General features: G+C 44.0%; 1 long non-coding RNA gene across 1 annotated transcript in view; it reads left to right on the top strand.

The window, feature by feature from the left end:
* LOC140460187 (uncharacterized) overlaps positions 1–26193 on the top strand; it is a 94588-nt gene that overhangs the window by 47466 nt on the left and 20929 nt on the right. The window contains exon 4 of the long non-coding RNA XR_011953900.1: positions 23140–23237. This is a non-coding gene — a long non-coding RNA (uncharacterized lncRNA). The remainder of the gene's footprint in view (positions 1–23139; positions 23238–26193) is intronic.

The raw sequence follows: 26193 nt of genomic DNA, 5'->3' as shown, positions 1-26193 counted from the left end.
CCCCCTCACACTGAACTGATCCTTTCAGCATCTTTCCAGAATGTTCCAGCTTTAACCCCAGTGATGGGGGGAGGTGGGGGGGCACTGTTCTATTGGCATTGTAGGTTACAGAGGGAGAGAGAGAGAGGAGAAAGGTAAAGGCTAAGGAATGAAAACAGGGAAAGAAGAGAAATAGAGACCAAAGAAAAGGGAAGGAACTGACAACAAAGGAAGAAAAGGTAGTGGAATACAAAAAGAAAGATGAGAAAGGAGGTAGAGCGCACTCAGTGAGTAAATTCAGACAAGAGCTTGAACAACGACAACTGCAGAAACACACCTAAAATTACCCAAGTACAAGAAATATTTGTTCAGTGTTTTATATTTTCCCGGTGAGGAAGAATAGGAATTGCAATCAAACAGACTGAGGTGTTTCACTCCAGTGACACTGACCCCTCACTCAGTGTTTGTGGTCAGAGATGTTCCCACTGCATACACCTTGTTACAATCAGACACTACAACGTAGAAATTCCTCCAGGGGGTGGGGGTGGGGGTGGGGTGGGTTCAGGGAGAACTGAGGGAATCGGATCACTTGCCTGTTCCACACAGTGCCCGGTATTCAATTCCAGGTCAGTCCCTGAAATTCAGGATCAGGCTCTGGGCAGGAGGAGTGACAAGTCGGAAACTGCCTGATCTGTCTCACTCCCCGGGAGGAATTTCTCTCCCAGTGAATCCAGGGAGATCGAGGAAACTTTACTGTGTGCTTTTTGTAAAATTCATCTTTTTAGGTAAATGTCCTCAGGGGGACATGTTGAAATCATCATTGTCCTTCCTGTTAATTTAGTTAACGATGTTATTAAAATAAATTCATTTTAAAAGAATGAAGAAAACTCATTGTAAAAAGCACACAGGAGAATATCATCGTGCTCAGGAATAATGATAGAATCAGTTTCCTTCACAAAACTCTTGTTCCACAGGAAAGTTGTGAAATATCAATTCAAGCTCCTTGATCTCGAGTGGATATAAACCTGTCCCTGAAAAAGGATCATCCCCTTCCTTTCCCATAAGCCTTACTTCCATTTGAGGGACCATCTCCATTAAAAGGAGCAGTGGTCAGAACTGGCTGAATATTAATAACCTTGTTCCACTGACACTAAACCCTTTGGACTTAGACTCACGGTGAGATTTAATCACTGTCCAGCTCATATATTAGGGTGAAGTTTCCTTGTCAAATGTTTTAATCCAATGATTGTAAACGTTGAAACAGCGAAGAGGAAAAATATGATATCCATGAATTTAAAAATAATCAATTCCATGCTATTATTGCCCAAGAACGATTTCAACCAAGCAGAAACTCTTCAGTTCTCAACCTTTCAGCGTGGGTCTAGTTAGAGATTTCAGAGTGAGAGAGGGTTTAAAATCTCACAGCTAATGAAACCATTCATGTCAAAGCACACCCTAAATCCTGTCTCAATCAGACACAACTTCATTCCACACCCACAGCCTGTTTGCTGTCTGTCTGGACAGCTCAGTGGAATATGCTACAAATTTGTTGGGATGAGGGATTTTTAATAAACACTCATCCCTGTATCTCACTCTGTCCAAATAATTTCTCTCAGTTCGCAAAATTATCAAGTGAAATCAGGAACTTAACACTTTTAAAGCTGTTCAACAAGGTATGAACTATAAAAAAAACAAAAATGGAAACCACTGTAACACCAACTATTAAATCACAACCCAATTGGATCCTGTCTTTTAACTGAGATTATAACAAAATCCCAACCTGCCTCCAAATATCCAACAGTCGAAAATCATTAAACCTACCCCAATACAGCAAGTATCCTAAATAATGTAATCTGGATCAAGCTGAGCATGTTAAACAGATCCCAGAACCTTCATTAGGTTTTCTGAGGTTTAATATTAACGATTGAGAATAAATCTAGTCTCAGGTTTCAGCTCCAGTTACTGGGTATATTCTTGACTCTGCAGAAATTCACCTCTCTGGGATGGAATCATGTAATTGTCCAAAATATCTCACTGATTTTACTGAATTATCAAATTCACTAAACACACATTAAATACAAGAAATAGTCGAAAATAGTAGAATTGAGAAGTTTGTCTTACCTGAAGTCACTTCCAGGAAGGTTCCGCTCCCCCAGTAGTACCACTGTGCTCTGTCTCTTCATTCACCCAATACAATAACTGGCCCTGAGCTCAATATATAATAATCCCCAGGGAATTAACCATAAACTGTGTTTTAACCCGGAGCAGCAATTTCCTGTATTTTCATCTGAAATTCCATCCTGATCCTGTCCCAAATGTATCTATAAATGCGGTGTTTTTACAGTTTTCCTGTCTGTGGTACACCAGCTCCTGCAAGTTATCCATAAAAAGAATCGCCTCCTTTTTGTCTTGTTTTCTCCCAGGAATCGACATTTTCCCTGACAATCCCAGTCAGTGTTTAGATATTTCACTCTGGGAAACAGGAATGTGAAATCCATGGATACACACTGTCATTAGGAGCGGGGCAGTTTGTGTCAGGTTTTGTGCTGCTGTGGTAGTATATCCATCACAGTGTTTCAGCCGGGCTCAGAAACCACAGCTACAGGATCCAGCCCGAAATCAAATGTCCCAAACAACTCCCCAGTCTGTGTCCGAGTGTCTCCCACACTCCAGGAGTCAATGCCAGGGTTTTCAGGATTGTATGGGAAGCTGGGGGAATCCACAAGGAGTTTTCATTCTCCATCATCCTCTCTCTGTTCCTCACTGTTCTGTCCATCTTTCAAACGATATCTTCACAGAAAGTTGTTCCCACACCCAGATTATTGAATTGGATCTGATTTATTTCCACAGCTCAGGAAGTAAAGCCAGTGATAGCACCCGGAGAGAGCAGTTTAAATAGATTTCCAGTGGCAGGTTTTTGAATGGGGAGACCCCCCATCTCTCTCACTGTGTCACCCCAGTATATAAACACTGTGATAGGGAGCCGTACATGAACCTCCTCCCCTTTCCCTGACACTGAGTCCGGTCAGATTTCACATTTAACCCGATCACACTGACACTGCTCCAAGTGAGCAATGCTGCTCTGATTCTCCCTGCCCAGGGACTGGCCTTTCCTGTTTCAGTCCAGAGAGATCTTTGTTCATGTCCTGAACTCCTTTTCTCATCATATCACCTGTGCCAGGAATCAGCAGTGAATAATCCCATTTCCCCATTCCCAGGACCAGCAGATCCCAACACAGTCAGGATGGGAATGAAGCTGTGCTGGTAGCTGGGGGGTGTGTGTGTGATAGTTCCTCCCTTTTCACTGATTCCCCTGACTGTCGATTCTCTCAGTGAGTTTTTGTACCAGGCCAGCCCCATTTCGTCTCACTGTGTCTCTCGCACAGTAATACATGGCGGTGTCATCCACTCTCAGATCCGTCACCTGTAGATAGACTGTGCTGCTGTCCTTCGATATTTCGAAATGGCCTTGAACTCCTGATGCGTAACCTTTGTTACCCGAAGGAGCTATCCATGCTAACCATTCCAGCCCTTTCCCAGCAACCTGTCTCAACCAGAACACATCGTAGCGGCTGAGGCTGAACCCACTCACTGTACAGGTCAGTCTGACAGACTCCCCTGGCTTTTTCACTATTGACTCAGGCTGTGTCAGCACGATCTGAGAGCGGACACCTGTGAATAACAGAGAAACAGAAGAGAGCTCACTTTAATAAACTGGTCAGATAAACAGAGAGTCCCAGAATCTGGGAAGAAGCAGTCTCACTGTGTGGGGAGAAAGCCCCGGGAACTCTCACCTGTCAGACAGAGCAGAAGGACACAGAGATAAGGAGTAATCCCCATCGCCGTGTGGAAGCAGAGACAGAGTTAGACACTCCAGAGATCCGGCTGCTTCAGGGCACCTTTGTCTGGAGCTGGAGTCAGTGCTGTTTAAATAGGGGAGTGAAGTGAGTGAAGGTTCACCAACTTCCCCAGCAGCTCCACCCACTGAAACCAGAAACAGAGCTTCCTGTCCACGCCTCCAGCAGAGATTTCACTTCTCTCCAACAGGCAACAGATCCACAGCAATAATCAGGTTAAAGATCCTGTCACACATTGTCCTGGTTCATTATTTCAAAATTAAAGAGCTTGTGAAGAACAAACAAACTGAGAGACACCAGTCAGTGCACAGATATCCCTCAGAGAGAGAGGGGGTGGGGGGGACTGAGGGACACCAGTCAATGTACAGATATCCCTCTGAGAGAGAGAGGGGGGACTGAGAGACACCAGTCAGTGTACAGATATCTCCCTGAGAGAGAGGGGCAGCAAAGAAAAGTGGCCGAGCAGAGGCTGATAACTAAGTTCGGTACCCATAAGGGAGGGCCTCAATCGGGACCTTGGGTTCATGTCACATTACAAGTGATCACCATTACACTACACACACACACACACACACACACACACAGATATTCCGACACACACACACTCTCACATACACACGGAGACAGGTACACACAGACGCGCATACAGACCCACACACACACTCACACATGCACCCCCTCACAGACTTAAGACACTCTGCACTCACTACACACTCACACACACATTCTCACACTCACACACTTTCTCACACTCACAATCCCCACCCCAGACAGACAGACACACACACACAGACAAAGACCCACATGCACACATATTTTTTGTGGGATGAATTTGTACTTGCAGAGTTACATTGTACTTTGCTCAAAAACTGCATACATTCATGTAGAACTCTGAGCTCAAAAACTGCTTGAATTTATGTGAAACTCCGTTATCTCACTTGTTAGATTAGAATCAATTTAAACATCATGGCATAGACAGAGGACACGGGGGCCAACACCTTCAACATGTTGTCTAGCTACCACCATTGTTAACAGCTAACCTGAGAATGCAACTTTTAAAAAAAGGTTTTGTGATTTACACATGAAAGAAGTGAAACTATCACTGTATTCTAACAGATGAAAGGCTTAACAGACAATCAATTTTTTCAATGTATAATTTCAGTTCCATCACACTGTAAATTTTTGCTATAAATTCGGTGTTACGATCGAGCCCTCCACTATCACCTGATGAAGGAGCGCCGCTCCGAAAGCTAGTATGCTTCCAATTAAACCTGTTGGACTATAACCTGGTATTGTGTGATTTTAACTTGAGAGAGAGAGGGGGGACTGAGAGACACCAGTCAGTGTACAGATATCTCCCTGAGAGAGAGAGGGGACTGAGAGACACCAGTCAGTGACCAGATATCTCCCTGAGAGACACCAGTCAGTGTAGAAATATCTCCCTGAGAGAGAGGGGGGACTGAGAGACACCAGTCAGTGTACAGATATCTCCCTGAGAGAAAGAGGGGGGACTGAGAGACACCAGTCAGTGGACAGATATATCCCTGAGAGAGAGAGGGGACTGAGAGACACCAGTCAGTGTACAGATATCTCCCTGAGAGAGAGGGAGGGGGAACTGAGGGACAATAGTCAGCTGTAGATATTTCCCTGAGAGAGAGGAGGGGGTGGGGTGACTAAGAGACACCAGTCAGTGTACAGGTATCTCCCTGAGAGAGAGAGGGGACTGAGAGGCACCAGTTAGTACACAGATATCTCCGTGAAAGAGAAGGGACTGAGAGACACAAGTCAGTGTCCTGGTATCTTCCTGAGAGAGAGAGGACTGAGAGATGCCAGTTCGTGTACAGACAACTCCCTTATGAAGCTTGGCACCATCCAGGACAAAGCAGCTGGGTTGTTCGGCACCTATCCACCACCATTAATATTCAACACATCCACAATGGCAGCAGTGTGTACCATTCACAAGGTTTACTGTATCACTTCACCAAGGCTCATTCGACAGCCCCTTCTCAACCCTTGACCCCTACCACATGGATGGACAGGGGCAGCTTCTGTATGGGATCACCATCACCTGCAAGTTCCCCCGGTAACTCACTCACCATCCTGAGTTGGAATGACATCACTGTTCCTGCATCATCACTGAGTTAAAATGCTGCAAGTCTCTCCCTAATAGTTTCAACTGCAGCAGTTCAAAAAGACAGATCACCCCACTTTCTCAAGGGCATTTTTGCTTATGAACAATAGTCCAGCTGATGATGCTCACATTCCATGACCAAGCAGTAAAATATAGAGCAATAATCACAAATTGTCTTTCCTGGGATCGAGACAATAGTGTGTTACATTTCTGGGCAATAGGAAAGACCCCTCAGCCCATGCCATGAAAATAATCCCTTTTTGATTTCTGTCAGTTTGTGAGAGGCAGCACTGACTGACTCTGTATCCTCACCTCCTTGTTACCCTCTCTAATAACACTGTACTGACATCACTAACAGTACTGAGTGTCTGTATATCACCCTCACCAGTAACACTATCTGAACTATTAGGGCTGACCTCGTATGAGTGAATCACTCTGTCTGTCAATATCTCTGTCTTGTCCTTTCTATGTATTTACTAATGTAGAAATACGTCCATGCATGAATTCACAACATGTGGACTTGTTTATTTCTATCTCAATCAATATATACAATATATGTGTCTTTACTTCGGCTTAATCATGATGGTGAACATTCACAATTTCAGCTTCACAGTTGAATGGCCAATCCTTGTTTATGATTTGCAGAGCTGAGCAGTGGATGAGGCCAGAGCGATCATCTACTTTTTACTGACCACCCCCTCCCCCATACCCCACAACCCCATCCCCAACCCCAACACCTATCCAGCACAGGTCAGTGGGTTGCTCACAGAACTGGCCCACTGCTACACTCGAGTTAAACAACGGAAATGGCTTTTTGGATGGAGCCCTTATCAACAAGAAGCAGTGTTACACACACCCAAACATAACCTCACCCTATCAGCAATGATTGATGGAAACCATACTCGAAATGTTTCACTGACTGTGTCAGATCCACATGCAGCAAATTGTTTCTGAGCTGAGAACGTTGTCCACCCTTGAATGTCCCCCTCCTGTGTTTTCCCTCCTGTTTTCTCCTTCACTGTTTACCCCTCAGACTTCACTCAGTAAGACCCTGTTGTGAAACCTCACCCAGGGCTCACCAAGGCCACACTGACCTTGACTGACTCAGTCACTGATGGGATTGAAGGAGTGTGAGGGAGTTGTTCAGTCACTGATGGGATTGAAGGAGTGTGAGGGAGTTGTTCAGTCACTGATGGGATTGAAGGAGTGTGTGGGAGTTGTTCAGTCACTGATGGGATTGAAGGAGTGTGGGGGAGTTGTTCAGTCACTGATGGGATTGAAGGAGTGTGGGGGAGTTGTTCAGTCACTGATGGGATTGAAGGAGTGTGAGGGAGTTGTTCAGTCACTGATGGGATTGAAGGAGTGTGATGGAGTTGTTCAGTCACTGATGGGATTGAAGGAGTGTGGGGGAGTTGTTCAGTCACTGATGGGATTGAAGGAGTGTGGGAGTGTTGTTCAGTCACTGATGGGATTGAAGGAGTGTGGGGGAGTTGTTCAGTCACTGATGGGATTGAAGGAGTGTGAGGGAGTTGTTCAGTCACTGATGGGATTGAAGGAGTGTGATGGAGTTGTTCAGTCACTGATGGGATTGAAGGAGTGTGGGGGAGTTGTTCAGTCACTGATGGGATTGAAGGAGTGTGAGGGAGTTGTTCAATCACTGATGGGATTGAAGGAGTGTGAGGGAGTTGTTCAGTCACTGATGGGATTGAAGGAGTGTGAGGGTGTTGTTCAGTCACTGATGGGATTGAAGGAGTGTGATGGAGTTGTTCAGTCACTGATGGGATTGAAGGAGTGTGGGGGAGTTGTTCAGTCACTGATGGGATTGAAGGAGTGTGAGGGAGTTGTTCAGTCACTGATGAGATTGAAGGAGTGTGGTGGAGTGGTTCAGTGACCACTCTTTCCCAAGTATGTTTCCCAAGATTACATCCTGCTTGACAATCTCCCTGACAGCAAGACCCAGTGATGGAGGGGTTCTGTTACTGCACTCATAATCCAGAATCCTGGATTCACAAATCCCACCAGTTTGAGAACTTGAAATCCATTTCACAACATCAGCATTTAAAAGTAAGCAATCGAGTCAGGAAGGAATCCAGTTGTCCTTTCCTGGTTTGCACATTGGTTCAGAGCAGGTTCTGATCGAGAGAATCAATACTACAGGGAATAGAATGGTAGGGTGGGGGATCCAGGCATAGTCTTGTTGATGGAGATGTGAGCATTGATGAAAATTCAGGAGATTTCTTCACTTGTCTTTCATATCCAGAGAGTATTCCCCAATAGATTTTCCACAGGAGATTAAATGGAGTTGATAAACTTTTTGGATAAGGGAGTGTGTCCATAAAATGTGGAAGGAGATTAAATGGGTGGTAATCCCAGGACAGTGTGGGTTGTAAATGGGCTGTGAATGACCCAGAGTTATTGGTTGTCTGATGATTCAATTGTTCTCCATCACAAGGTTAATTCACTTTGTTGTTCACCAGTTAATCACCATCCCCAATCTGAGACAAACTCTGTTGTATTGGAACATAGAATATAGAACAATACAGCGCAGAACAGGCCCTTCAGCCCTTGACGTTGCACTGACCTGTGTACTAATCTCAGTCCATCCCCCTCCACTATCCCATCATCATCCATGTGCTTATCCAAGGATTGTTAAATCTCCCTAATGTGGCTGAGTTCACTACATTGGCAGGCAGGGCATTCCATGCCCTTCCCACTCTCTGGTTGAAGAATCTCATTTGGTGTCTTTGTTTAAAATCTTGATCAAGGTCTTCAAGTTTAGGGTGAAGATTATCTACGTTAGAGACAATTTTGTCTGATATGGAAGGTGCTAGCTATGAAGAGAGGTCGAGTAGGTTAAGATTATTTTCATTAGCAAAGCGGAGATTGGGGGGGACTTGATTGAGGTCTACAAAATCATGAAGGGTATCGAGAGGGTAGATAGAGATAAGCTTTTTCCCAGGGTGAGGGATTCAATAACGAGAGGTCATGCGTTCAAGGTGAGAGGTGAAAAGTTTAAGGGGGATACACGCAGAAAGTACTTTCCACAGAGGGTGGTAGGAGCCTGGAACGCGTTGCCAGCAGAGCTAGTAGAGGCAGACATGGTAGATTCATTTAAGATGCAACTGAACAGACACATGAGTATGTGGGGAACAGAGGGATACAGCTGCTTAGGAATTGGGCGATAGGATTAGACAATGGATTTGGATCGGCTCAGGCTTGGAGGGCTGAAGGGCCTGTTCCTGGGCTGTAAATTATCTTTGTTCTTTGTGCTGTTTCTGTCCAAGGGATCGATTGTTCTTCACTCATACAGGGAGATTCATTTTTGACCCTCTTTACCCTTCACATTCTCAGACCTCTTTTCAGTAAATATAAGAATGAAGAATTGGTGTCAGTCACTAAATCAGAACCTTATTTCCATATGTAAAACACGGTGCTTATTCTTTTTAGTAACTTTATTCCCTCTGGGAGGGCCCCTGTTCAGTTTCAGTGGTGCTGCCTACTCCTACAGGAAACGTTAAGAGAAGGAAATAGCCCTGAGGTTGTTGCCAAGTTTCACACATCTGACAGCTCTGAATTAAAATATCAAACCTGTTTCTCATAACACGACAGCTGCACACTGTGAGATTCTGTTCAAATACAGAAGAAAATCAGACCTGGAGGAGACCATTCAGCCCCTCGATGTTGTTCCATTATTCACAGGTAGATCATACCTGAGGTGTACTGACCTGTCTCAGTTTTAGATCCTTCAATGCTTCTTTCAGAAAATTGCTGTCAGTCTCAATGTTGAATTTTTCACTTGATTCTCCGGCTTCATCAGCTTCTCAGGGGAGAGAGTTTGAGATTTCCCCCACCCTTTGTGTGGAGAAATATTTAATAGCATCCCTGAATGACCTGGTTTGAATTTAAAGATCTACACCCCCACCACCACTGGAGAAATCATTTCTCTATATTTATCCTGTTGAATCTTTAATCAGCTTTAACCTCTCAATTCAATCACTCTTTAATCTCCTAAATTCCACATTTGAGGGAATATAAGTCAAATCAATGTAAATGCCACCTTGTTGTAACCCTGTTAGCTGGTATCATTCTGGTAAATCTCCACAGCTCCCTCTCCAATGTCAATCCATCCTTCCTGAGCTTCATTCCTGATATCAAGTGACATTCTCCTCGAATGATGGAACCAGAACTCTATTCAATTCCAGCATCAATTCCCCGTCTTTGTATTCCAATATTTATCATCAACTGCTGAACATTGAGAGATTCTATAAAAATGTGTTTGACAGATTAATTCAATCTCAAACGTAGTAGTTGTCTCTCACACATGAAGCAAACCTTCTGCCTTTCCGTTCATATCCTGCAGGATTGGTCATTCCACTTGTGGGATATTTATTTCAATGATCTGTATGATTGATGTAAATGATGAACTCTGTGTCTATGACCACAGTGCACTCTCCCTTCTCATCCCCATCCTGCAGGCTTTCACACACTTGATCACCCAGTGTCCAGTGTCCTTCTCCAGTGTCCAGCAGAGTGGGACTGTCCTCACTGGTTCCACACTTATCTGTCCAGTCATAGCCAGGGATTTTTAATATTCTTTCAAGGGATGTGAGTGTCATAGGCAAGGGCAGCATTTATTGCCCATCCCTAATTCCTCGAAAGTGAGGGCTTGCTGGACCAGTTCAGAGGGCAGTTGTGTGTCAATTATATTGCTGTGGGTTTGGAGTCACAAGGCAAAAACCTTCATACACTTGTGATGCCAAAATATATAGGCTATGGGCCAAGTGATGGAAAATGGGGTTCGAACAGAGAACATTACAGTACATCGCAGGCATTCGATGTTGTACCGAACTGTGAAACCAAACTGAAGCCCATTTAACCTCCACTATTCCATTCTCATCTATATCCAATGACCATTTAAATGCCCTTAAAGTTGGCGAGTCTACTCCTGTTGCAGGCAGTGTGTTCCATGCCCCTATCACTCTCTGAATAAAGAAACTATCATTGATATCTGTCCTATATCTATTACCCCTTGTGCTAGCCATCGCCGTCCGCTCTACCTAACCCTCTGATTATCTTATACGTCTCAATTAAGTTACCTCCCAACCTTCTTCTCTCCGATGAAAACAGCCTCAAGTCCCTCAGCCTTTCCTCATCAGACCTTCCCTTCATACCAGGCAACATTCTAGTAAATCTCCTCTGAACCCTTTCCAAACCTTCCACATCCTTCCTATAATGCGATGACCACAACTGTGCACAATACTCCAAGTGCGGCTGCACCTGAGTTTTGTCCAGCTGCAGCATGATCTCATTGTTCCAAAACTCAATACCTCTACGAATGAAAGCTAACACACCATATGCCTCCTTCACAACCCTATCAACATGGGTGGCAAGTTTCAAGGATTTATGTACATGGACACCGAGATCCCTCTGCTCATCTGCACTTCCACGAATCTTATCAATGAGCCCAGTACTCTGCATTCCTGTTCCTCCTTCCATAGTGAATCACCTTACACCTTTCCGCAATAAACTCCATTTACGACCTCTCCGCCCAGCTCTGCAGCTTATCAATGTCTCTCTGTAACCTACAACATCCTTCATCACTATCCACGACTCTACTGACACCCACAAATTTACTAACCCAACCTTCTGTGCTTCATGCAGGTCATTTATAAAAATGACAAACAGCAGTGGACCCAAAACAGATCCTTGTGGTAGACCATTAGTAACTGAACTCCAGGATGAATATTTCCCATCAACCACCACCTTCTGCCTTCTTTCAGCTCGCCAATTTCTGATCCAAACCACTAAATCACCCTCAATTCCATGCCTCTGTATTTTGTGCAATAGTCTACCGTGGGAAACCTTGTCAAACACTTTACTGAAATCCATATACACCACATCGACCGCTTTAACCTTATCTACCTGTTTGGTCACCTTCTCAAAGAACTCAATAAGGTTTGTGAGGCACAGCCTACCCTTCACAAAACTGTGTTGACTGTCCCTAATCAACTTATTCCTCTCCAGATGATTACAAACTCTGTGTCTTATAACCCTTTCCAACACTTTACCCATAACCGAAGTAAGGCTCACTGGTCTATAATTACCCAGGGTTGTTTCTACTTCCCTTCTTGAACAAGGGGACAACATTTGCTATCCTCCAGTCGTCTGGCACTATTCCTGTCGACAATGATGACATAAAGATCAAAGCCAAAGGCTGGGCAATCTCCTCCCGGGCTTTCTAGAGAATCCGAGGATAAATCCCTCCCAGCACAGGGTACTTATCTATTTTTACACTTTCCAGAATTGCTAACACCTCCTCCTTGTGAACCTCAATCCCATCAAGTCTAGTAGACTGTATCTCACTATTGTCCTCTACAACATTGTCTTTCTCTAGTGTGAATACTGACGCAGAGTATTCATTTCACTTCCCCTATTAGGGGTGGTGGAGTGGTGCAGCGGGAGTACACTGGGCCCATAATCCAGAGGTCGATGGATCAATACCATCCTCTGCTATTGCTCAATGTCTCCTTGAGCAGCTTTCCTTTCTAACGGTGTTCTTTTAATGCTACTGGCTGTGAATCTTATCAGATCGAATGGATTGGTTGGGGAGACAGTTAGAAGCAATGAGGAATTTGCAACAGCAACAGTGTATGATGGATAACAGTTATAGGATGGTGGGAAACTCTCAGATACAGTCACATAGATGGGTTAACTCCAGGAAAGATAAGAGAGGTAGGCAGCTAGTGCAGGAATCTTTTGTGGGAAAAACCCATTTCAAACAGGTATGCTGTTTTGGAAAATGTCAGGGGTGATGGATTCTCAGGGGAACATAGCACAAACAGCCAAGTTGCTGGTATTGAGACTGGCTCGAATGCAACGAGGGGTATGACAGGTTCCAAGAGATCAATTGTGTTCGGGGATTCTCTAGTTCGAGGTACAGACAGACGTTTCTGTGGCCAGCAGTACAAAAGCAGAATGGTGTGTTACTTCCCTGGTGCCAGGATCAAGGATGTCTCAGAGAGGGTGCAGAATGTTCTCGCGGGGGAGAGGGACCAGCAAGAGGTCATTGTCCACATTGGAACCAATGACATTGGAAGAGAAAAGGTTGAGATTCTGAAGGGAGATTACAGAGAGTTAGGCAGAAATTTAAAAAGGAGGCCCTCGGGAGTAGGAATATCTGGATTACTCCCGATGCTACGAGCTAGTGAGGGCAGGAATAGGAGGATAGAGTAGATGAATGCATGGCTGAGGAGCTGGTGTATGGGGGAAGGATTCACATTTTTGGATCATTGGAATCCCTTTTGGAGTAGAAGTGACCTGTACAAGAAGGACGGTTTGCACCTAAATTGGAAGGGGACCAATATACTGGCGGGGAGATTTGCTCGAGCTGCTCGGGAGGATTTAAATTAGTAAGGTGGGGCGATGGGACCCAGGGAGGTAGTGAGGAAAGAGATCAATCTGAGACTGGTACAGTTGAGAACAGAAGTGACTCAACCAGTCAGAGCAGGCAGGGACAAGGTAGGACTAATAAATTAAACTGCATTTATTTCAATGGAAGGGGCCTAACAGGGAAGGCAGATGAACTCAGGGCATGGTTAGGAACATGGGACTGGGATATCATAGCAATTACAGAAACATGGCTCAGGGATGGGCAGGACTGGCAGCTTAATGTTTCAGGATACAAATGCTACAGGAAGGATAGAAAGGGAGGCGACAGAGGAGAGGGGGTGACATTTTAGATGAGGGATAGCATTACAGCTGTGCTAAGGGAGGATGTTCCCGTAAATACATCCAGGGAAGTTATTTGAGTGGAACTGAGAAATAAGAAATGGATGATAACCTTATTGGGATTGTATTATAGACCCCATAATAGTCAGAGGGAAATTGAGAAACAAACTTGTAAGGAGATCTCAGCTATCTGTAAGATTAATAGGGTAGTTATGGTCAGGGATTTTAACTTTCCAAACATAGACTGGGACTGCCATAGTGTTAAAGGTTTAGATGGAGAGGAATTTGTTAAGTGTGTACAAGACAATTTTCTGATTCAGTATGTGGATGTACCTACTAGAGAAGGTGCAAAACATGACCTACTCTTGGGAAATAAGGCAGGACAGGTGACTGAGGTGTCAGTAGGGGAGCACTTTGGAGCCAGCGACCATAATTCTATCAGATTTAAAATAATGATGGAAAAGGATAGACCAGATCTAAAAGTTGAAGTTCTAAATTGGAGAAAGACTAATTTTGATGGTATTAGGCAAGAACTTTCGAAAGCTGATTGGAGGCAGATGTTCGCAGGTAAAGTGACGGTTGGAAAATAGGAAGCCTTCAGAAATGAGATAACGAGAATCCAGAGAAAGTATATTCCTGTTAGGGTGAAAGGAAAGGTTGGTAGATACAGGGAATGCTGGATGACGAAAGAAATTGAGGGTTTGGTTAAGAAAAAGAAGGAAGCATATGTCACGTGTAGACAGGATAGATCGAGTGAATCCTTGGAAGAGTATAAAGAAAGTAGGAGTATATTTAAGAAGGAAATCAGGAGGGCAAAAAGCGAACATGAGATAGTTTTGGCAAATAGAGTTAAGGAGAATCCAAAGAGTTTTTACAAATACATTAAAGACAAAACAGGAACTAGGGAGAGAATAGAGCCCCCTCAAAGACCAGCAAGACTTGCGGCCTTTGTGTGGAGCCGCAGAAAATGGGGGAGATACTAAATGAGTATTTTGCATCAGTATTTACTTTGCGAAAGGATATGGAAGATATAGACTATAGGGAAATAGATGGTGACATCTTGCAAAATGTCCATAATACAGAGGAGGAAGTGCTGGATGTCTTGAAACACATAAAAGTCGATAAATCCCCAGGACCTGATCAGGTGTACCCTAGAACTCTGTGGGAAACTAGAGAAGTGATTGCTGGGCCTCTTGCTGAGATATTTGTATCATCGATAGTCACAGGTGAGGTGCCAGAAGACTGGAGGTTGGCTAATGTGGTGCCACTGTTTAAGATGAGTGGTAAGGACAAGCCAGGGAACTATAGACCAGTGAGGCTGAACTCGGTGGTGGGCAAGTTTGTTGGAGGGAATCCTGAGGGACAGGATGTACATGTATTTGGAAAGGTAAGGGCTGATTAGGGCTAGTCAACATGGTTTTGTGCATGGGAGATCATGTCTCACAAACTTGATTGAGTTTTTCGAGGAAGTAACAAAGAGGATTGATGAGGGCAGAGTGGTAGATGTGATCTATATGGACTTCAGTAAGGCATTCGACAAGGTTCCCCATGGGAGACTGATTAGCAAGGTTAGATCCCATGGAATACAGGGAGAACTAGCCATTTGGATACAGAACTGGCTCAAAGGCAGAAGACAGAGGGTGATGGTGGAGGGTTGTTTTTCAGACTGGAGGCCTGTGACCAGTGGAGTGGCACAAGGATCGGTGCTGGGTCCTCTATTTTTTGTCATTTATATAAATGATTTGGGTGCAAGCATAAGAGATACAGTTAGTAAGTTTGCAGATGACACCAAAATTGGAGGTGTAGTGGACACCTCCAATTACAACAGGATCTGGACCAGATGAGCCAATGGGCTGAGAAGTGGCAGATGGAGTTTAATTCAGATAAATGCGAGGTGGTGCATTTTGGGAAAGCAAATCTTAGCAGGACTTATATACTTAATGGTAAGGTCCTAGAGAGTGTTGCTGAACAAAGAGACCTTGGAGTGCAGGTTCATAGCTCCTTGAAAGTGGAGTTGCAGGTAAATAGGATAGTGAAGAAGGTGTTTGGTATGCTTTCCTTTATTGGTCAGAGTATTGAGTACAAGAGTTGGGAGGTCATGTTGTGGCTTAGGGCCACTGTTGGAATATTGCATGCAATTCTGGTCTCCTTCCTCTTGGAAAGATGTTGTGAAACTTGAAAGGGTTCAGAAAAGATTTACAAGGATGTTGCCAGGGTTGGAGGATTTGAGCTTCAGGGAGAGGCTGAACAGGCTGGGGCTGTTTTCCCTGGAGCGTCGGGGGCTGAGGGGTGACCTTATAGAGGTTTACAAAATGATGAGGGGACATGGAGAGGGTAAATAGGCAAAGTCTTTTCCCTGGTGTGGGGGAGTCCAGAACTAGAGGGGCATATAGGTTTAGGGTGAGAGAGGAAAGATATAAAAGAGACCTAAGAGGCAACTTTTTCACACAGAGGGTCGAACGTGTATGGAATGAGCTGCCAAATGCAGTAGTGGAGGCTGGTAAAATTGCAACATTTAAGAGGCATTTGGATAGGTATATGAATAGGAAGGGTTTGGAGGGATATGGGCCGGGTGCTGACAGGTGGGACTCGATTGGGTTGGGATATCTGGTCACCATGGACAGGTTTGTCCGAAGGGTCTGTTTCCATGCTGTACATCTCTATGACTCTATGATCCTATTCTATGATCTCCTCTGACTTCATGCACAAGTTCCCACGACTGTCCTTGATTGGTCCTAATCTTACTCTAGTCATTCTTTTATTCCTGATATACCTGTAGAAAGCCTTAGGGTTTTCCTTGATCCTAAATGCCAAAAACTTCTCATGTCCCCTCCTGGTTCTTCTTAGCTCTCTCTTTAGATCTTTCCTGGCTAACTTGTAAGTCTCAAGTGCCCTAACTGAGCCATCACATCTCATCTTAACATAAACCTTCTTCTTCATCTTGACAAGAGAGTTTGAGTAATTAGGTGATGTGTTGCCCATATTCATCACTGAAGGGTCTCTTCCTGTGTTGTAGATCTCTCTGACTCTGTGACATTGTGGGTCAGACCAGCTATACATTACAGATTTCTTTCAGCTGGGTTTTTACAGCAATCACTGACAGTTACATGGTCATCATTCCTGAGTCTGGCTTCAATAACAGGTTTCTTCGTTGTGTTCAGATTCCATCAGTTGCCACGATTGGACTGTGTGACATATCTGCTGGCCATACTTTGACACAGTATCCTCATCAACTTCACCAACACATTTCACCCTGACCTTAAATTTACCTGGACTATCTCTGACACCTCGCTCCCCTTCCTGGACCTCTCCATCTCCATTAGTGACGACCGAGTTGACACTGACATTTTTTACAAACCCACCGACTCCCATAGCTACCTGGATTACACCTCTTCCCACACTATCTCTTGCAAAAATGCCATCCCGTATTCCCAATTTCTCCGCCTCCGCCGTATCTGCTCCCAGGAGGACCAGTTCCACCATAGAACACACCAGATGGCCTCCTTCTTTAGAGACCGCAATTTCCCTTCCCACATGGTTAAAGATGCCCTCCAACGCATCTCGTCCACATCCCGAACCTCCGCCCTCAGACCCCACCCCTCCAACCGTAACAAGGACAGAACGCTCCTGGTGCTCACCTTCCACCCTACAAACCTTCACATCAACCAAATCATCCGCCGACATTTCAGCCACCTCCAAAAAGACCCCACCACCAGGGATATATTTCCCTCCCCACTCCTTTCCGCCTTCCGCAAAGACCGTTCCCTCCGTGACTACCTGGTCAGGTCCACACCCCCCTACGACCCACCCTCCCATTCTGGCACTTTCCCCTGCCACCGCAGGAACTGTAAAACCTGTGCCCACACCTCCTCCCTCACCTCTATCCAAGGCCCTAAAGGAGCCTTCCACATCCATCAAAGTTTCACCTGCACATCCACTAATATCATTTATTGTATCCGTTGCTCCCGATGTGGTCTCCTCTACACTGGGGAGACTGGGCGCCTCCTAGAAGAGCGCTTTAGGGAACATCTCCGAGACACCCGCACCAGTCAACCAAACCGCCCCGTGGCCCAACATTTCAACTCCCCCTCCCACTCTGCCGAGGACATGGAGGTCCTGGGCCTCCTTCACCGCCGCTCCCTCACCACCAGACGCCTGGAGGAAGAACGCCTCATCTTCCGCCTCGGAACACTTCAACCCCAGGGCATCAATGTGGACTTCAACAGCTTCCTCATTTCCCCTTCCCCCACCTCATCCTAGTTTCAAACTTTCAGCTCAGTAACTGTCTCCTTGACTTGTCCGGACTTGTCCGACCTGCCTGTCTTCTTTTCCACCTAATCACTCCACCCTCTCCTCCTTGACCTATCACCTTCATCTCCTCCCCCACTCACCCATTGTACTCTATGCTCCTCTCTCCCCACCCCCACCCTCCTCTAGCTTATCTCTCCACGCTTCAGACTCACTGCCTTTATTCCTGATGAAGGGCTTTTGCCCGAAACGTCGATTTCGCTGCTTGTTGGATGCTGCCTGAACTGCTGTGCTCTTCCAGCACCACTAATTCAGTATTTGGTTTTCAGCATCTGCAGTCATTGTTTTTATCCTCTGTCCTGAGCACATTCTCCATCACATTCTGTGCTTCTCTGATTTCGTTCAGTCACTGAGAATTACAGATGGATTTTTGGTTGTTTTTCCTGTCATCCGAGCTATTGGTAGTTTGGATAAATCAGATCTTCGAATGAAACCTGACCTGACAGATCACAATTGCATTTTGCTTTGTTTAGTTTATGTGGTGGTTAGTCACAGAAACATATTCTCGCAAGGCTGCAGATTTTCTTCAATAACAGAGCGGAGGTTGATTGCACAGAAGATGAAATGAATGAAGGGCTTTTGCCCGAAACGTTGATTTTCCTGCTCCTTGGATGCTGCCTGACCTGCTGTGCTTTTCCAGCACCACTCGAATCTAAAAACTGAAGAAAAATCATGTTAACTAAATGCGCAAGCACAGTAAAACAAAGTTTCAACCTATTACTAATATCTCTGATATCGAGTCTCAAGTCCATTTGCGATCACAATTCTTTAGTGTTCTCCTTTACTGACTCTGGACGACAGATTCTTCACATTGAGTTATAGAGACAATTTGATTAGTCCTTTCCAATTCTGCTGACGTGGACCTTTCACAAATCGGCGAGTTTAACCTTTCTCGGTTCGAACCACTTACATGATTGTGGAGGTGTCGGTGTTGGACTGGGGTGGACAAGGTCAGAAGAAAGACAACACCAGGCGAATTTGAACAACAGGTTTATTTGAAATCACAAGATTTCAGAGCGCTGCCCTTTCATCAGGTAAAGTTCACCAACAGATTGCAGACCAAACTCTCCTGGTCCAGAGGTTTTGTGAACTAAACCCTTATACTGCAGTAAATTGATCCCTGAACTACTCCAATACTTTCTGAGAGAGAAACTAAACTTGCTTCTACATTCAATTCTGGTGCTTTCTGAAAGGATTTTTTAAAAACTGAAATGCTCCTCCGAGTTTTCTTAGATCTATAAACAAAACTCATGGTGTTGCATGTTTATCCTTCCTGCTGTAAACACGAGAGTGTAAATATCGTGTATTAACACGACAGGGATCTGCTTTATCTGTTTTCAGACAAAATGCTGGTTCGAATCACTGGGCTGAAAGAAGTAACACAAGTAACCAACATCCACTTGCTTCCAAATTGAACTCTAATTATAATAAAAAATAACAATCATGTAAACATTCTAACCTTTTGTCACATTGTGAGAGTAAAAATTTCTGCCTTTTTAACAAGGATTATTTGATCTTGATCAGGCCTTGCCCCCAATATCAGGGACAAAGCATTTGCCACAATCTGTTGCTTTCTGAGTAAATCCTGTGTCTTTGCATGAAACCTCTTCATCCTCAGTCAGAATTGTTGTACTCACGATGGAATTCTTGCTAACTTGTAATTGAAGAGACTCACTTATGGTTTGTGGCCTGTCTCTGTCTTGAAATGGAGAAACATACTCTGTGAATGTCCATGTAGCAGCTTGTCCTTCTTTCTCTATCTCTTTATTTGTCTACTCAGTCTTTTACAGTGATCTTGATGCAAACTAAAATGGTCTCTGTATTCCTTCCCTCAGTATCGAAAAGAACACACATCCCAGGCCTGTAGAAGATGTATCTGCTTCAGTCATAGTGGGTAGTTCTGGGTTTGGACATTGAGACTATCCTTGAGCACCAGCTTGTTGGTTCTGTCACGAGTGAAACAATCCTTTGTTTAATTTATCTTTATCTTTATCCAAGAGTGGATGAGATTTTATTCTGACTTTGTTTCTGGACGTCAAATTATGTGGAATGTCCAGTGACTACAACTGGAAGTTTAGCTCTGGAGTTTATAGTCTGATATGGACAGACACAGGAACATCCAAATTAGCAGCAAGAGGAAGCTAAATAACCCCTCAAGCATGTTCCACCATTGAGTAAGTTCATGCCCTCAAATTCATATTCCTCCCTCACTCCAATAAGCTTTGATTCCCTCGTTTGTCAAGATCTATCGACCTTCACCTTAAAACTGTTCAATGATCTTCTTGGGTTTCCTCTTCCTCTACTCTGCAAATCAGATGCAAGTCAGTACAGCCTCCACTGTTTATAAGTGACCAACCCTGGTTTTGAGTCACATGTAAGGGTATATCTGAGATGTTTCTCTCATGATATTGGGGAGTTGCACTCAGTTCTTCCATGATCTTCTGTTTTGTACACCCTGACACGACCTGTATAGTTTTGTTTTGAATGATGCCTGGAGAGATCGTTCCCTGTCCACAGCTGAGAATTAGAAAGAACGAAAACTACTTTACGTGTATCGGACTTCAAACATAGAATTCAGCAAAGGAGCACCAAGAAATTGGGAAAGACAAAATAGAATATGAATATAAAACAGCAGGAAAGTTAAAAACAGAATGTAAAGATCTCTTTACATTAGCAAAGGCCCGTTATCGGTAGAGACAAGAGAGTCTATAATAGCAGGTACATCATAGTAACTGGTCTTCTCCAGACCACAAGATGTTACAGAGAGTCGTGAATATAGCCCAGACCATCACACAATCCAGCCTTCAGTCCACTGACTCCATCTATACTTCCCTTTGTGTCAGGAAAACAATCAACATCATTAAAGACCTCCCACCCCGATTATACTCTCTTCCACTATCTCCTGTAGGGCAGAACACATAACAGTTTCAATATTCATACAAACAGATTCAAGAACAGCTTCTTCCCCGCTGTTATCAGAATTTTGAACATTGTCTGGCATTTGTGTGGCATGAATGTTACTTGCCACTTGTTGGTCCAAGCCTGGATATTGTCCTGATCTTGTTGCATTTGAGCACAGACTGCTTCAGTGTCTGAGGAGTTGTGAATTCTGCTGAACACTGTGCAATCAAAAATATCCTATTAATGTACCCATCCGAGTGCCTTTTCAATGTTGTAATTGTCCCAGCCTCCACCACTTCCTCTGGCAGCTCTTTCCACACACATATCACCCTCTGTGTGAAAAGGTTGCCCCTCAAAGCCCTTTTAAGTCTTTTTCTCTCATCTTAAACCTATGCCCTACAGTTTTGAATTGGGCAACCTTGGGAAAAAAGACCTTGTTAGTTCACCCTATCCATGCCCCTCATGATTTTATAAACTTCTATACGGTCACCCCTCAGCATCTGATGCTTCAGGGAAAAATACCCCCGCCCATTCAGCCTCTCCCTTTTGCTCAAAGCCTCCAATCCCTGCAACATTTTTGTGAATCTTTTCTGAAGCCTTTAAATTCTAACAACATCCTTCCTGTAGCAGGGAAATCAGAATTGAACGCAGTTTTCTGAATGTGGCCTCACCAATGTCCTGTCCAGCTACAACATGACGTCCCTAACTCCTGTATTCAATGCACTGACCAATAAATCCATCAGACAGTGGAGCAGAAACAGGCCATTCAGCCCATTGAGTCTGTTCAGCTGTTCATGAGCTCATCCTCAACTCCACTTGTAAATATTTCTGAACCCTTTCAAGTGTCACAACATCTTTCCAAAATAAAGAAAGAAAACAAACCTAAGGGGCAACTTTTTCACACAGAGGCTGGTACACCTTTGAAGTGAGCTGCCAGAGGAAGTGGTGGAGGCTGGTACAATTGCAACATTTAAAAGGCATCTGGATGGGTATATGAATAGGAAGGGTTTGGAGGGATATGGGCCAGGTGCTGGCAGGTAGGACTAGGTTGGGTTAGGATGTCTGATCAGCATGGACAAGTTGGACCAAAGGGTCTGTTTTCATGCTGTACATCTCTATGACTCTAAGACTCTAAATCTTTTCTGAACCCTTTCAAGTTTCATAACATCCTTCTGGTCGGAAGGAGACCAGAATTGCATGCAACATTCCAACAGTGGCCAAACCAATGTCCTGTGCAGCTGCAACATGACCTCCCAACTGCTGTACTCAATACTCTGACCAAACCGCCTTCTTCACTATCTTATCAACTTGTGACTCCACTTTCAAAGAGCTATGAACCTGCACTCCAAGGTCTCTTTTTTTCAGCAACACTCCCTGAGACCTTACCACTCAGTATATAAGTCCTGCTAAGATTTGCTTTCCCAAAATGCAACACCTCACATTTATCTGAATTAAACTCCATCTGCCATTCCTCAGCCCATTGGCCCATCTGATCAAGATCCTGTTGTAATCTGATGTAACCTTCTTCACTGTCCAGTGCACCTCCAATTTTGGTGTCATCTGCAAACTTACTAACTATACCTTTTGTGCTCACATCCAAATCATTTATATAAATGATGAAAATCAAGTCATAAAAAGAGGAACAGCATGTAATGTTAGGACTGAAATAAGAGCAGGAGTCCAGAACTAGAGGGCATAGGTTTAGGGTCAGAGGGGAACGATATAAAAGAGACCTAAGGGGCAACTTTTTCACGCAAAGGGTGGTGCGTATATGGAATGAGCTGCCAGAAGAAGTGATGGAGGCTGGTACAATTGCAACAATTAAAAGCATGTGGATGGGTATATGAATAGGAAGGGTTTGGAGGGATATGGGCCAAGTGCTGGCAGTTGGGACTAGATTGGGTTGGGATATCTGGTCGACACGGACAAGTTGAGCCGAAGGGTCTGTTTCCGTGCTGTACATCTCCTTGACTCTATTCTTCTCTCTGATGGAAACTACACGCTCTTCCTGAAGTTCTGGATGGTTCTGTCTTTCTGCAGCCTGAGTCACAGGACACCTTATTTGTCTGAAACCGCAGATTCTTTTATCACGTTTCTTTCTGTTTCTGGAACTGAAACTATGTCCTTTCCCTTTTAACACCACTACAGATCAAACACAGAGCTGTACATGTTCCCTCTACTCTAGAACCCAGGTTTCCAAACAATATGAATAATATTGGTTTTGTTTATTGTTAGGATTTGTTAGCATTTATTGCCCATCCCGACTTGTCCGGAAGGTAATTCAGAGTGAACCAGGATGCTGTGGATCTGGAATCAGGTGCAGACCCGAGCAGGTAAGGATAACAGATATCCCCCCTTAAAGGAAACCAGATGGGCTTTTATGGGAATCATTGCATGGTCACCATTAAGCCAGCTTTTTATTCCAGATTTTTGTTGAATTTCGCCACCTACTAGAGTAGGACTCACACCAATCTCTTCAGAGCCTAAAGTTCTGGATTAGTAGTTCAATGACATTACCATGACAATACTCTTCTTTATACATCAAGGCCTTCATCACAATATCAAGTGAAGCATTGAGTCACTCTCTCTATCACTATATGAACAATAATTGTTCCCAAGGGCATGGTCTCTGGGAACAGTAGAACCATATATATCCACAGGGTTAAGGATATGCTGGTATCCTGCTTTTGTTTTCAATAAACATCTTACACAGTCCACTAACACCCTGCTACATGATTCCTTAAAAACTGGAATGACAATGAAATGTTTACAGTTTGATTGAAGTTTGTGGTTTTCCAATGATCTTGTGTATATGGTTTTATAAAACATCAAGGATAAATTCTTGGAACCTTTACCTGTAACAGCTCCACCTCCTTGACCTCACTGAGCTCTCAATAACAACTAGAGAAGCTGCTACTTTCACTCCAGTCAAATCATCTCTCAAATTCTCTATAAGTTTGTCCAGACTGCTTCTGGGTATTCCAGAAATAGCTGCCTGTCAACCTCTGAGACCAGCTCCTGTGAGATGAAAATCGTCCTTTTTCTCACCTCAATATCTCCAGAAGCCTCTTCAGAAAGCAAGGTTTTGTCCAAGCAATGCCCACTTTTCTTTTGACCACAGCATCTGTTTGGCTGTCCTTTCAAAAGAAATTTTAAAATGCCTCTATGTCCTTTTCATCAAACCCCAGAAAGACTTTCACCAATTTAAAAATCTTCCCACTGGCTCTTGGGTTGAATCTAGATGTTTCCCCACTGGAAAACTCCTCATAGTCTCAGCCATCTTCTTTCTCCCTTCCAGCTTTCTAACCCAGTATTCCTTTTCACACTCCCTTTCCTTTCTCCTGCACCTCTTCTGTTTCACTTTTCAATGCTCATTCACTCTCTTTCTCCTGCACCTAAAATTCCGGTCTCTGACGATCCACCCTATTTATGTTTCTCATAATTTGATAGAGCTCGATCAGGACACCCCACAGCTTCTATTATTCCAGTGAAAATAATCTGAATTTATCCAACATCTCCTTATTATCCAAACTCTCCAGACCAGGCAACATTACAGTAAACCTTCTCTGCACCTCCTCCAAAGCACCTATGTACTTCTGGTAGTGTGGAGAGCAGAACCCCATGCAATATTAAAAACGTGGCATAAATACGGTTTGTTCAGCTGTAACATAACTTGCCAACTTTTATATTCGATGCTCCAGCCAATGAAAGCAAATGTGCTGTATGCCATCCTGACCACCTTATCCACCTGTGTTGTCACTTTCAGGGATCTGTGCACCTGAATGCCCAGATCCCTCTGTATGTCAATGCTCCAGTTTCATTTTTTATAATTCTCTCTCTCTCTTTCATCTCACTGAAGTCCTCATTCTTTGTCTGGTTTCTGTTTGTTTTCATTTTTCCTCATTTGAAGCTCGAGTTTCCCCATTTCATTTTCTTGTTCAAGCTGCTCCATCAGGAACTGAAGCCTTGGTAATTCAGTTGACTCACCTCTTGTATCAGTTTGCTTCTTTTCCAGTTTTAAATGCTCTGCTATTACCCCAATTAAGTCTACTTTACTTGTCCCTGCTTTGAATCCTAACTTCCACTTCCTCACCAATTCTAACAGCCTGGCTTTGGTTACTTTTTGTCCATCACTCAGGGATAAAATGCCCCTCTTCAGGAACGTTTCTGTAACTGCCAAAGGCATTTATCCTTTTTCCAGTTATTATTCCCTTACTTCCACTGACATGTTTGTAGCATCAGGTATCCCACAGTGAGCCTCCTGTTTTATGTTATGACTGAGATGAGAAAAGTGCACTGTCTTTCTGATCCCACTTCTCCATGGGTCAGGAAGGATGTGGAAGCATTGGAAAAGGTGCAGAGGAGATTTCCCAGGATGTTGCCTGGTCTGGAGGGAAGGTCTTATGAGGAAAGGCTGAGAGACTTGTGTCTGTTCTCATTGGAAAGAAGGAGGTGAAGGGGGGATTTGATAGAGACATACAAGATGATCAGAGGATTAGATAGGGTAGACAGTGAAAGACCTTTTCCTTGGGTAATGATGTCAGCTTGTACGAGAGGGCATAACCACTGATTAGCTCCCATATCTCTCCAAATTGTAACATCTTTCCCGTCTCCCCACCCCCCAACTGTTTTTCCTGAGTAAACTTTACCCACAGAGATGAAGTCTTTATAGTGATCAGGCACTAACTCAATAACCAGCCCCTGCCTTGGGGCTGTGCACTCTCCTGCAGCTCCTCAACTTTTCTTGGTATTTCCTTTACGACTGTCATTAATCCCACTGGCTTAGCCTCTTTCACCACATCTTTTCCCACAGTGCCTTTCTTCAACGACCAGCACTGTGATCTTATGTGTCCCACCTTCTGGCAGTGAAAACACCTTTTCCCAGTGCCTTTCTTAAACCCCAGGCACTGTAATTTTATGTATCCCAGTCCATTATTGTGAAAACACCTTTCATCTCCTTTCCACCCCCTTGGGCTTCTTTTTTAACCTGTGTAAACTATTCCCACCGTGCTCTATTCTTTGTTTTGTAGTAAAGGCTCTCCCCTTCTCCCAATTTCTATCCTGCACAGGATGAAATTCCTTTCGGAAGCTAAATTTCACCTTGTGCACTCTTGTACACTCATCTGCCATCTCTGCCAGTCTTCTCACTTCTTCAACTTTCTGTTCATCCTCGTGAATTCTTATCATCTCTGGAAGTGAGTTTTTAAACTCCTCAGGCAGCGTAACCTCTCTTAGTGCCTCACATATCTTATCTATTTTTAAGGTCCACACCCATCTAAAATTACTATG

This window comes from Chiloscyllium punctatum, chromosome 36 (genome assembly GCF_047496795.1).
Source record: "Chiloscyllium punctatum isolate Juve2018m chromosome 36, sChiPun1.3, whole genome shotgun sequence".
Lineage (NCBI taxonomy): Eukaryota > Metazoa > Chordata > Chondrichthyes > Orectolobiformes > Hemiscylliidae > Chiloscyllium > Chiloscyllium punctatum.
The sequence above is the reverse complement of the archived record's forward strand: the minus strand, read 5'-3'. Positions and strand labels throughout refer to the sequence as shown.